Source organism: Elephas maximus, chromosome 14, assembly GCF_024166365.1.
Source record: "Elephas maximus indicus isolate mEleMax1 chromosome 14, mEleMax1 primary haplotype, whole genome shotgun sequence".
Taxonomy (NCBI): Eukaryota; Metazoa; Chordata; class Mammalia; order Proboscidea; family Elephantidae; genus Elephas; species Elephas maximus.
In genome coordinates this window covers 96,961,061-96,973,639 of record NC_064832.1, presented here as the reverse complement: position 1 = coordinate 96,973,639, position 12,579 = coordinate 96,961,061, and the positions used below count along the sequence as shown (strand labels likewise).

At 46.6% G+C, this 12,579-nt stretch overlaps 1 long non-coding RNA gene across 1 annotated transcript in view; it reads right to left on the bottom strand.

Annotated features, from left to right (window-relative positions):
- The window catches only part of LOC126058074 (uncharacterized), a 488,418-nt gene extending 483,808 nt beyond the window's left edge, over positions 1–4,610 (bottom strand). Inside the window, exons 1-2 of the long non-coding RNA XR_007513082.1 lie at positions 4,511–4,610; positions 4,329–4,374 (exon numbers count right to left, since the gene is read on the bottom strand). This is a non-coding gene — a long non-coding RNA (uncharacterized LOC126058074). The remainder of the gene's footprint in view (positions 1–4,328; positions 4,375–4,510) is intronic.
- Positions 4,611–12,579: the final 7,969 nt, after the last annotated feature.

Genomic DNA, 12,579 nt, shown 5'->3' with positions numbered 1-12,579 from the left:
TCTAGTTTGGTGCCAAGAGAAATCAATCAGCAGTTGGAGCAGGAAATTAGAAAGATCAGCTTGAAAGCAGACTGTGTCATCCTCTCCAGTTGTAATAACTCCTTGTCTCAATTTGTGAGTTGTGCTGTGCTAAAATTAAATTTTAGTAGCTACAAGCAATAGAAGGAGCCCTAGTGGCTCAGTGGCTAAGTACTCAGTGGCAAACCTGAAGCCCGGCAGTTTGAACCCACCCAGCAAGCAGCTCCCTAGGAGACAGACCTAGTGATCTGCTCCCGTAAACATCGCAGCCCAGGAGACCCTATGGGGCAGTTCTCCTCTGTCACACGGGGTTGCTGTGGATCAGAATCGACTCAATGGCACCCAACAACACAACCTCAACAACACAAGCAGTAGGTATTCAATTCATGTCTATAAAAGGAAGACAGACTAATTTATTGTGATAAAACGTATTTCCTTCCTAAGCCTTCACTGACGTTGCTAATGTATTACATGGAACCAAAATTGAAAAAAAAAAAAATCACTTTCACAGAATCACCTTTACAGTAAAACTGAGCCCTTACTGCTTTGAAGGGATTAGCGGAGGATTACGTGTTGCTGCAAAAACACCTGCCCAGCGAGCTTACGAAAATACCTGTGGGGGGAGGGGGCGTTGGCAACAGGCCTGTGTCACATGCATAAAAATACGGTGTTTGAGATCTATAACATAAAGTCACCGGGAGACAATTGCTCAGATTATTCAACTCCTCAAGTATCATAATGAAAAAGACAAATGCGTGCAGAGATCAAATGAAAAGTCACACAGAGGCCTCTATTTCACTGGGGAGGTCAGGAAACCACACAGCACCGAACGCCTGAATCTCTCGACCCCAAGGCAGGGAAATTTGGATCGTTTTAGGGTTTAAGATTCCTTAGCACTGAGTTAAGACCTGCTTGGAATAGAATTGTTTTAAAAAACATGTTTGGACTAGAAAAGCTATTTCAAGGCAGAGTGACATTTTGCTTACACAGCTTGCCATGGGCGAAAGACCTTTATAAACACTGGGTTTGGTTTTGGCTTTTCTTCCCCGCTATTGCTGCATTCTTTTTTTAAAAAAGGCTTCTCATCTGCTAGTAGGTTTCCATGTTTTATTAGGACCTCTAGGTCAGCTCAGAGTAGGGAAGGCCAAAAGAAAAACCAAACCCACTGCAGTTGAGTCGATTCCAGCTCATGGCGACCCTACCAGACAGAGTAGAAGGATTTTCCCCATATTTATTTATCTTGTATCTCTACCCACACCCAAGGAAACCTGGTGGCTCAATGGTTAAGTGCTTCACTGCTAAATGAAAGGTTGGCAGGCTGAATACACCCAGTGGCTCCACAGGAGAAAAACCTGGTGATCGGCTTCTGTGAAGACTATAACTTGAAAAACCCTGCGCGGCCGTTCTATTCTGTCCTCTAGGGTCACTGCGAGTGGGCATCAACCTGATGGCTTATAACAGCACCCACACCTATATCTGTGTACTTCATTGTGTATGTAATTTTTAATCCATCCCAACCCTAAATGCTTTGGGACTGGGTGGAGAGGAGTCAGGAAACAATTAGTCACAGGTTCCAAACCAAACCCAACCTCAGTTCAGCAGTTCCTAGACGACGGGGATTTCCTGCGGAGCAAACAGTAAGGTGCTCAGCTGCTAACGGAAAGGTTAGCTGTTCAAGTCCACCCAGAGGCCCCTTGGAAGAAAGGCCTGGTGATCTACTTCCAAAAAATCAGCCACTGAAAACACTATGGAACAAAGTTGTGCCCTGACACACATGGGGTCATCATGTGCTGGGGTCTATTCCACAACAACTGTTTTCTTCCTTCCTTCCTCCCTCCCTCCCTCCCTCCCTCCCTTCCTCCCTCCCTCCCTTCCTTCCTTCCTTCCTCCCTCCCTCCCTTCCTTCCTTTCTTCCTTCCTCCCTCCTTTTCTCTCCCTCCCTCCCTTCCTCCCTCCCTCCCTTCCTTCCTTCCTCTCTCCCTCCCTCCCTCCCTTCCTTCCTTCCTCCCTCCCTTCCTCCCTCCCTTCCTTCCTTCCTCCCTCCTTTTCTCTCCCTCCCTCCCTCCTTTCCTTCCTTCCTTCCTTCCTCCCTCCCTCCCTTCCTTCCTCCCTTCTGCCCTCCTTTTCTCTCCCTCCCTCCCTCCCTTCCTCCCTCCCTCCTTTCCTTCCTTCCTTCGTCCCTTCCTTCCTTCCTTTCTCTCTCTTCCTTTCTCCCTGTCTCCCTCCTTTCCTCCCTCCCTCCCTCCCTCCCTTCTTTCCTTCCTTCCTTCGTCCCTTCCTTCCTCTCTCTCTTTCTTCCTTTCTCTCTCCCTCCCTCCCTCTCCCTCCCTCACTCCCTTCCCTCCTTCCTTCTTTCTTTCTTTCTCAGTTGGAGTCGTGGGTGGTGGGAATGATTAACATGCTCTGCTACCAACCCAAAGGTTGGAGGTTTAAACCCACCCAGCAGTGCATCAGAAGAAAGGCCTGGCAATCTACTGTCAAAAAACTCAGCTGCTGAAAACCCCACGGAGCACAGTTCTGGCCTGACACACACGAGGTCGTCACAAACAGAAACCGACTTCACAGGAGCGGGTAAGATGATGGGGTAGAACGAGACTCTGAAATCCCTTTTTCCATCTTTTTAGGGAATAACTAGACAGGTAGTCTGGGAATTGTAAGAATCCCGATGGCTCTTTCTGTGGCTGTGAGAAGACCGTAGCGGGTAGGTGGGAGGGTGAAGAGCTGAAGTCCCTGCTCTTTAAATCTCGTTTAGGATTAAAGGGAATTACAGGCTCACGGCTCACTGAAGAGAAACAAATGCCCCGTTACACAGAGCGGCTGAGGGCCCGGAGGGGCCTTTATACCCTAGAAAGCACATGTGCTGTTTGCCTCCAGGCTCAGGGCTGGGGAGAGAGGCAGCAGGAGAAAGCAGCTCGTCTGTCAGCCAGAACGCTACCCGGGGTAAACCATCCTGAGTCATTGCTGAAATTAGCATCTTGGTCTCAGAAAGGATTGGAGGATTTTTTTTTTTTTTTGTCTCCGAGTTAATCAGAGATAATATTCTTACCATTCATGGGGAGAACTCCACTCCTGAATTTTTACCTTTTTCCCGCTCTGCAGCCGCCGCAGACTGTACTGCAGACACAGAGCCGGTCCAGCTTCTCCGCTGCCGGGGGAGCAGCTCACACTTCTCCCGAAAGGCCGGGGCTGACTGGGACTTCGGAGTACCCGGAAATCCCGGGGTCTACAACGGGGCTTGGGTGCGTGGGTAGAGGGGTGGGGGAGACTCCCAGAATGCTTGACTGCCTCTCTGTTTCGTGAATATTAACACAGGTATTCAGGAACAAAGAAAAGGAAGATGTTATGGGTTGAATTGTGTCCCTCAAAAATATGTGTTGTAAATCTTAACCGCTATATGGAGCCCTGCTGGTGCAGTGGTTAAGGTGCTCCGCTGCTACCTGAAAGTTCTGTGGTATGAACCCACCAGGTGCTCCACGGGAGAAGATGTGGCAGTCTGTTTCTCTAAAGACTTACATCCCTGGAAACTGTATGAGGCAGTTCCACTCTGTCACAGGGGTCACTATGAGTCAGAGTAGACTTGATGGCGACAAGTTTTACAGTGGCTATAATTCCACTTGGGAATAGATTTTCTTTGTTATGTTAATGAGACAGTATTAGTGTAGGCCTACCTTAAGTTAAACTCTTTTGGGATGTAAAAGGAGCAGATTAAGTAAGTGGAGAAGCAAGCTTCCCTGGAGGAAGGCAGATGTCAAGAGATGGGAAGATCGTCGAAGAGCCAAGGAGCAAAAGCTGCAAAGAGACAGGAACCCTCCCCCAGAGCCAAGACAGAGAGCCTTCCCCTGGAGCTGACACCCTGAATTCAGACCTCTAGCCTCCCGTCCTATCATCTAGTGCTGTTATAACAAAAATACCACAGGTGAGTGTCTTAGTCACCTAGTGCTGCTATAACAGAAATACCACAAGTGGATGTCTTAGTCATCTAGTGCTGCTATAATAAAAATACCACAAGTGGATGTCTTAATCATCTGGTGCTGCCATAACAGAAATACCACAAGTAGAAGGTGTCTTAGTCACCTAGTGCTGCTATAAGAGAAATACCAAAAGCGGATGGTGTCTTAGTCACCTAGTGCTGCTATAACAGAAATACCACAAGTGGAAGGTGTCTTAGTCATCCAGTGCTGCTATAACAGAAATACCACAGGTGGATGTCTTAGTCACCTAGTCCTGCTATAACAGAAATACCACAGGTGGATGTCTTAGTCACCTAGTGCTGCTGTAACAGAAATACCACAAGTGGATGTCTCAGTCACCTAGTGCTGCTATAACAGAAATACCACAAGTGGATGTCTTAGTCACCTAGTGCTGCTATAACAGAAATACCACAGTGGATGTCTTGGTCAGCTAGTGCGGCTGTAACAGAAATACCACAGTGGATGTCTTAGTCACCTAGTGCTGCTATAACAGAAATACCACAGGTGGATGTCTTAGTCACCTAGTGCTGCTATAACAGAAATACCACAAGTGGATGTCTTAGTCACCTAGTGCTGCTGTAACAGAAATACCACAAGTGGATGTCTTAGTCACCTAGTGCTGCTATAACAGAAATACCACAGTGGATGTCTTGGTCAGCTAGTGCGGCTGTAACAGAAATACCACAGTGGATGTCTTGGTCACCTAGTGCTGCTATAACAGAAATACCACAGTGGATGTCTTGGTCAGCTAGTGCTGCTGTAACAGAAATACCACAGTGGATGTCTTAGTCACCTAGTACTGCTATAACAGAAATACCACAGTGGATGTCTTAGTCATCCAGTGCTGCTATAACAGAAGTACCACAGTGGATGTCTTAGTCACCTAGTGCTGCTATAACAAAAATACCACAGTGGATGTCTTAGTCACCTAGTGCTGCTGTAATAGAAATACCACAGGTGGATGTCTTAGTCACCTAGTCCTGCTATAACAAAAATACCACAAGTGGATGTCTTGGTCACCTAGTGCTGCTGTAACAGAAATACCACAAGTGGATGTCTTAGTCACCTAGTGCTGCTGTAACAGAAATACCACAGTGGATGTCTTAGTCACCTAGTGCTGCTGTAACAGAAATACTACAGTGGATGTCTTAGTCATCCAGTGCTGCTATAACAGAAATACCACAGGTGGATGTCTTAGTCACCTAGTCCTGCTATAACAAAAATACCACAAGTGGATGTCTTAGTCACCTAGTGCTGCTGTAACAGAAATACCACAAGTGGATGTCTCAGTCATCTAGTGCTGCCATAACAGAAATACCACAAGTGGATGCCTTTAACAAACAAAATTTTTTTCTCTCACAACCTAAGAGGCTAGAAGTCTGAATTAGGGCATCAGTTCCAGGGAAAGGCTTTCTCTCTTTATCAGCTCTGGGGGAAAGTCCTTGTCGTCAATCTTCCCCTGGTCTAAGAGCTTCTCAGTACAGACACCCCAGGTCCAAAAGACAAGCTCTGCTTCTGACTCTTCTGTCTTGGTAGTAGGGGTCCTTCTCCCTCTGCTGGCTTCTCTCTCCTTTCAACTCTTGTAAGATAAAAGGTCATTCAGGCCACATCCCAGGGAAACTCCCCTTAAGTTGGATCAGGAATATGACCTGAGTAAGGGTGTTACATTCCACCCTAATCCCCTTTAACATAGCCTAATCTTACCTCGTTAACCACAAAACGGAGGACAGCCACACAATACTAGAAGTCATGGCCTTGCCAAGATGACACATATTTTGGGGGAACACAATCCATGACAGCAGCTAAACTTCAAGAAAATAAATTTCTGTTCTTTAAAGCCACCTACTTGGAGTGTTTCTGTTACAGCAGCACTAGATAACTAGAACAGAATTGTTTTCATATTATCTGACTTCATAGGTTGTGTGTGTGTGTGTGTGTGTGTGTGTTTATGCATGCACAATTTGAAGTGAATGGAAAAGAAAATGTATGTTACTATTTGTTATGTCCTCTAATCTAAACTACCTTTAGAAGTTGACTTTAAAGTTGACTGCCAAAGAAATAGTAAAAGGAATAAAACAAAGCAAACTGGACAGGTGGATAGAGTTCTCAAATATAATTTATTTGGTCAGTGGGTAAATATATTTTGAGCACATGAGTATGAAGGTCTATGCAAGACAGTGAAGATGATAAAGAGCAAGCAGGTATGGTTTCTTTCCATGGTGCTTACTTTCACAGTGCAGCTAAGCCGTAACCCACTGCCATTGAGTGGATTCCGACCCACAGTGACCCTACAGGGCAGAGCAGAACTGCCCCACAGAGTTTCCAAGGAGTGCCTGGTGGATTAGAACTTTTGGTTAGTAGCCATAGCCCTTAACCACTACGCCACCAGGGTTTCCAAGCTAAGCCATATAAACAAAAAATCATGAAGCAAAGCACCAACGGTGTCCTTCAAGTCAGTTCTGACTCATGGTGACCTCATGTGTGTCAGAGTAGGACTGGGCTCCATAGGGCTTTCAATGGCTGGTTTTTCAGTAGTAGAGTGCCAGACCTTTCTTCTGAGGTGCCTCTGGGTGGACTTGAACCATCAACCTTTCAGTTATCAGCTGAGCACGTTAACCGTTTTCATTGCCCAGGGACTCCGTCATGCAAATGCAAAGTAGATGGTTATAAACTCCATGAGGGCAAGGAAAATGACGCATCCTAGCATTTCAGGAGAGAGACCAGCTCTGCTGGGGGAGGGGAGGTTATCGTGAGGTCCTTAAATCTGAGCTTTGAAGGATGGGGGCAATGACTCCTCCTGTGGCAGAGTAGAACTTCACATAGGATTTTCTGGGCTGTAATCTTTACAGGAGTAGATTGCCGGGTCTTTCTCCTGTGGAGCAGCTGGGTGGGTTCAAACTGCCAACCTTTGTGCCACCAGGGCTCCTTTTTTACACCCATATCTCCTTAACCCTTGCCATAGACTTCTGGAGATGGGTGTTGTTATCAACACTATCTTACAGATGAGAAAAATGAGGCTTTGCTTAAAATCTCTAAGCCTCATTTTAAGCACCCTATGTGAGGACACAGAGATTCTAGGCCTCTCCAGTTCCAGACCACTGTGCCCCTCTGTGTCTTCTCCCCTCCCTGTACCCACTTTTCACCTTCGGCTCCTTGAATGTAGGGAAGATGTCGTAGTCTTCTTTTTAGCCCTTATGCCACCCAGCATAGTGAGTAGCATCCTTACAGCTAAACATGTTTTCGAGTTAAATGACGTAGAAGTAAAAGGCCCTAGTGACATCACTACCTAAAGGCCTCAGTTTCCCAGTTTAGAGTCTCTTAATGCTGAGCAAGGCGGTGGTCATGGCTCGGTGGTAGAATTCTCGCCTTCCTTGCAGGAGACCTGGGTTCACTTCCTGGCCAAGGTACCTCACATGTAGCCACCACCCATCTCTCAGTGGAGGCTTAACTGTTGCTATGACTCTGAACAGATTTCGGCAAATTTCCAGACTAAGACAGACTAGGAGGAAAGGCCTGGTGATCTGCTTATAAAAATCAGCCAAGGAAAACTTTAAGGACCATAACGGTCCAATTCTCGATCTATCGTGGAGACGGTGCAGAACTGGGCAGAATTTCGTTCCTCCATGCATGGGGTCGCCACGAGCTGGGGCCAACTTGACAGCAGCTAACAACAAAAGCAACAGTACTCAGCAAGCGCTTCTCCCACCGTGATCAGTGCCTCCCACCTGTCTAGACTAGAAGACAATATGCCTCGCTCAAAGCTTCTAACGGGAGATTTCATTGGTTCATCTCTTCCTGGGCCCTACGAGCAAGATGAATATCCATTTAAGTTCAGCGTGTTCATTCCTCTTCCAAACAAGCGCTGCTGCACTCTGCTACGTCCACCACGTTCTGCCACAGTGCTTTAAGGGCAAGACTGGTGGCGTTTCTCTGGAATCAGACACCTGTTATCAGTTTGGAGTGTGGCTGATATATCCTGTTCCAGAATGTCCAGGGGGCTGATGGGGACGAATGAGCGTGGTTAATGTCCCTGCTGCTTTGCACAGCTTCTCTTACATAGATGACCATGGAGAAATGCCCATAAATGGAGCCTGAACACAATGTCTTTCACGCAGACGAGAGTGCTTTCATTCATCATCTTTCATCCCCACATCTTGTAGGATATTAGCTGTATTTCCTCTCATCCTTTCCACAGTTATACCACACTCTAATCTCTCCAGCTAAGAGGTGAGAAGCTGAATGTCTTAGTCTGGGTTTTCTAGAGGCGCAAAACCAGTGAGACGTTTATATGTAGACATAGAGGTGAAACCAAAAAACCCAAGCCCGTTCCCATGGATGCAGGCCACACCCAAGGAAACTCCCCTTTCAGCTGATTGGCTGCTCACATCAGATCACATCATGGAAAGTGATTACATCGTATCACATTGTGGAAAAGCACCCAGTCCAGTGTCTGCCAAACTACCGAGGATCACAGCCTGGCCAAGTTGGTACATGACATTAGCCATCACACGGAAGATGAGTTTTCACAATATCGGCCAAAATAACCAAAACCAAACCCACTGCCGTTGAGTCGATTCCCACTTGTAGCGACTCTATAGGACAGAGTAGAGCTGCCCCACAGGGTTTCCACCATTGAGTTGATTCCCACTTATAGCGACTCTATAGGGCAGAGTAGAGCTGTCCCACAGGGTTTCCACCATTGAGTCAATTCCCACTCATAGCGACTCTATAGGGCAGAGTAGAGCTGCCCACAGGGTTTCCAAGGCTGTCGTCCTTACAGAAGCAGGCTGCCACATCTTCCTCCTGCACAACAGCTGGTGGGTTCAAACCATGGACCTTTCTGTTAGCAGCCAAGCACTTTGAGCACTGCACCCCCAGGGCTTCCGAATGGTACCAAATGATATACAAAAAGTCAGTGTAACAGCAGATCATTAAAAGAACACAAAATTTAGGGCAGAGTATGCAACAACAACCATTCAACTAGTATGTCTCGAATAGCTACTGTCCAGGAACAATCTGCCGGACTAACCAGTTCCCACTGGGCTGACTCAGACTCATGGTCACCCCCTGTGTGTCAGAGTAGAACTGTGCTCCACAGCCTCTTGAGCATCAGGCCTGGAAGCTGGTTCAGGATCATTTCCCCTGCATCGTGTTGTCAAAGCAGCTGCAGACTGATTTTTCAGAAGGAGATCACCAGGCCCTTCTTCCAAGGCACCTCTGGGTGGACTCAAACCTCCAACCTTTCAGTTAGCAGCCAAGGGTATTAGCCATTTACACCTTCCGGGAAATGTGTCCTCTATACCTGAGTTGCCTATATGAACAAGATAGATGTCTGCCCTCAGGGACCCTACTGTTCACACTCAGCAGCTCCAAAGGGCTGTGGTAACCATTTTCATAAGGAGCCCCCAAAGGCTATGGCAGCCCATAGAAGACACACTTTATCTAGCTTAGGAGCTAAGGAAAGCTTCTACAGGAGTTGGTAGCCAGCCTGCAGAAGTGGAAAATGCACATATTACAAACCTGGGAGTAAAGAGTTTGGCACTGGAGGAGAACTAAGGACCAGAGATAAAAGACAGAACCAGGGAAGTTGCATGCAAACTGGGAAAGTATATATTTAGAATACAGAATTATGGCTATTGGTACAATTTAGTACTTTACACTTGATCTAAGAGATACCAAACCAAGACATGACTCACTCCAATTTTGAATTTAATCTCTACTGTGGCATACTGGAAATCCTGGTGGCGTAGAGGTTAAGTGCTACGGCTGATAACCAAAGGGTCAGCAGTTCGAATCCACCAGGCGCTCCTTGGAAACTCTATGGGGTAATTCTTCTCTGTCTTATAGGGTTGCTATGAGTCAGAATTGACTCAATGGCACTGGGTTTGTGGCAGATTAGGAACACTGGTGGCACAGTGGTTAAGTGCTCAGTTGCTTGGTTCAAACCCACCAGCCAATCCACAGGAGAAAGATGTGGCAGTCTGCTTCTGTAAAGATTACAGCCTTGGAAACCCTATGGGGCAGTTCTGAAGGGTTGCCGTGCATTGGAACTGACTCAAAGGCAATGAGTTCGTTTCGTCACTACTATTATGGTATCAGATTAAATTTAGCCACATACTCTTTGACACTCTTCCCATGGAGAAATGGAGTCTATGTCCCATCCTGTTAAGTCTGAGTGGAGTCTGTGGCTGCTTTGACAACACGATGCAGGGGAAATGATCCTGAACCAGCTTGCAGGCCTGACCCTCAAGAGCCTGGAGGCTTTCACTGTCTGTTCGCTGGAAGACTTGCTTTTAGAACTGAGTGGTCCTCCTGTGTGGGAGCACAAACTGACCCATGAAGACACCACCTGGAGGGAGAACTGAGGTCCTCGGCCAACAGCCCCAGCTGAGCTCTTATCTGGCAGCCTGAACCAACTGGCCAGCCACATGATAAACTCATTTCGGAAGGAGGTCCTGCAGGCCCAGGCAAACTGCCACAGTTAACACTACATGAAGCAGGTACGAGCCATATCCTCTGAGAGCTCCTCAGATTGCAGGTTAGTGATTTAAGGCACTGCATTTTGGAGAGGCTCATTACACAGCTATGGGTAGCTGGATCAGCACCTACCTTAAGAAACTGCTTGGCGTTTGGCTTACGATGCAAAGACTGCGTGGGTGGGCCACAGGGCTGCAGAGCTGCTTACGGTGCAGACCTCTGTCCACCTCAGTGGGTCACATACTCAAGGATAGCAGTCACAGAGGGAGATGGGACTGAGGGGTAGATCTCAGAAATAGCTCTGCCAGATGCTGTTTTTCTGATTCTCCATTGTGATCATGCAGACAATAAACCCAGCTGAAATGAACACATGTTCTCAATTAGAACCTATTGATAATAATTGGGAACACAGCACACGCCAACCCTGGTCTCCAATCAGTTCTATTACGAGGCTAAAAGATCTTAGCAAGACTGTAAGAGATCCTCAGGAACACATACATAAAGCACCATCTCCTGTATACCGCCCTCCTCACAAAGCTTTTAGGAGGATTAATGAGATAATGCCTAGAAAGTCCTTGGAATCCAGCAGAATAAAAACTACAGAGCAGTAGAAAACGTGGTTCATCTCAGTTGACAGTGTTGTTGTTATTGTTGTGTGCTGTCAAGCTGTTTCCATAGCAACCCCTTACGGCAGAGTAGAGCTGCCCCATAGGGTTTTCTAAGCTGTAATCTTTAGGGGAGCAGATTGCCAGTCTTTCTCTCATGGAGCCACTGGGTGGGTTTGAATTGCTGACTTTTCAGTTAGTGGCCAAGCATTTAACCATTGTGCCACTGGGTGGGTTTGAATTGCTGACTTTTCAGTTAGTGGCCAAGCATTTAACCATTGTGCCACCTGGGCTCCTTCTATTGAAAGTATGGAAAGCTGTTTTTAAGAAAAGAAAAACCAATAAAAATTTAATAAGCAAACTCATCTTGCTAATAATTTCATTTGTTTCTTGACATCTCACCTCCTAGTCACTTAGGCTTAAAACCTGAGTCACATTTATTGACAGTTGCAAAAATTATAGATTCTCTCTCCACATGGGGTCACCATCAGTTAGAATCAACTTGACAGCACCTAACAACAACATCAACAAACACACAATAGTGTAGGTGACAAGATACTCAAGTGGTGAGTGGCAGCGGAACAGGAGGGACGAGACCAAGAGAAGTGCTGGGTGGAGGCTGGTGAAGGATGGGTTCCCAGAGAGAAGTGAGCACCTGAGGGCAGCAGAGCAAGGTCAGAGCCTGGAGTGCATCTGGGAAGAGTCCACTGGGGTGGGCCAAAAGTCTCGCGTGATTCTTCATAGGGTTTGGGAAAAGCCAGATTTAACAGGAAGTTTCATATACTTTCTGCCCTATATTGCTTTTTCCTAAAGCCTCAGGGAAGACTGGTAGAATATTGTGGGGTGGTGGGTTGTGAAATGTAAGGGAAGGGACACAGAGGAGAAACAAGTCAGGGTCACACTACTACCAACTTCTTGTTGTAGAAACTGCTAGCTTGCTGACCTCTTGTTCCATAACAGAACCCCTGAACTTAAGTTGGGCGCATGATGTCTGTATATTTTTCAGCCACTCTTGCAGCTAGGCATGGCCATGGGATTACATTATGGTCAGTGAGATATGAGTAGAAGCAGTGTGTGCAAATTCCTAGAAGTGTCCTTAATGGAGGGCAACTTGTCTTTTCTTCTTCCTTCATCCTCTGCTTAGATCATGGGCTTGATTTAACCCCTGAGGACTGGTGGAATATCAACCTAGGGGAACCCTGGTTTTTCAGATGACTTGCGGACCAGAACTGTCATTTCAACTCTGGATTGCCTACCTGCAACAATTCATGACATAGAATTAAGTTTCTGACTTGCTTACACGTCAACTTACACCCTACCTTGAATCACGCTCTCCTAGTGCAGCCCAGGTTTTTAGGGAACACTAAGCCAGTATTTACACATGCTGGTCTCCCCTAACTAAATGGAAGTTAGGATTAGGTGGAAGATCCTTGAGGGAAAGAATCTGCATTGCATGTCCCATAACTTAGCACCTTGCTGAGCACATGTTATTGTTGGGTGCCCTAGAG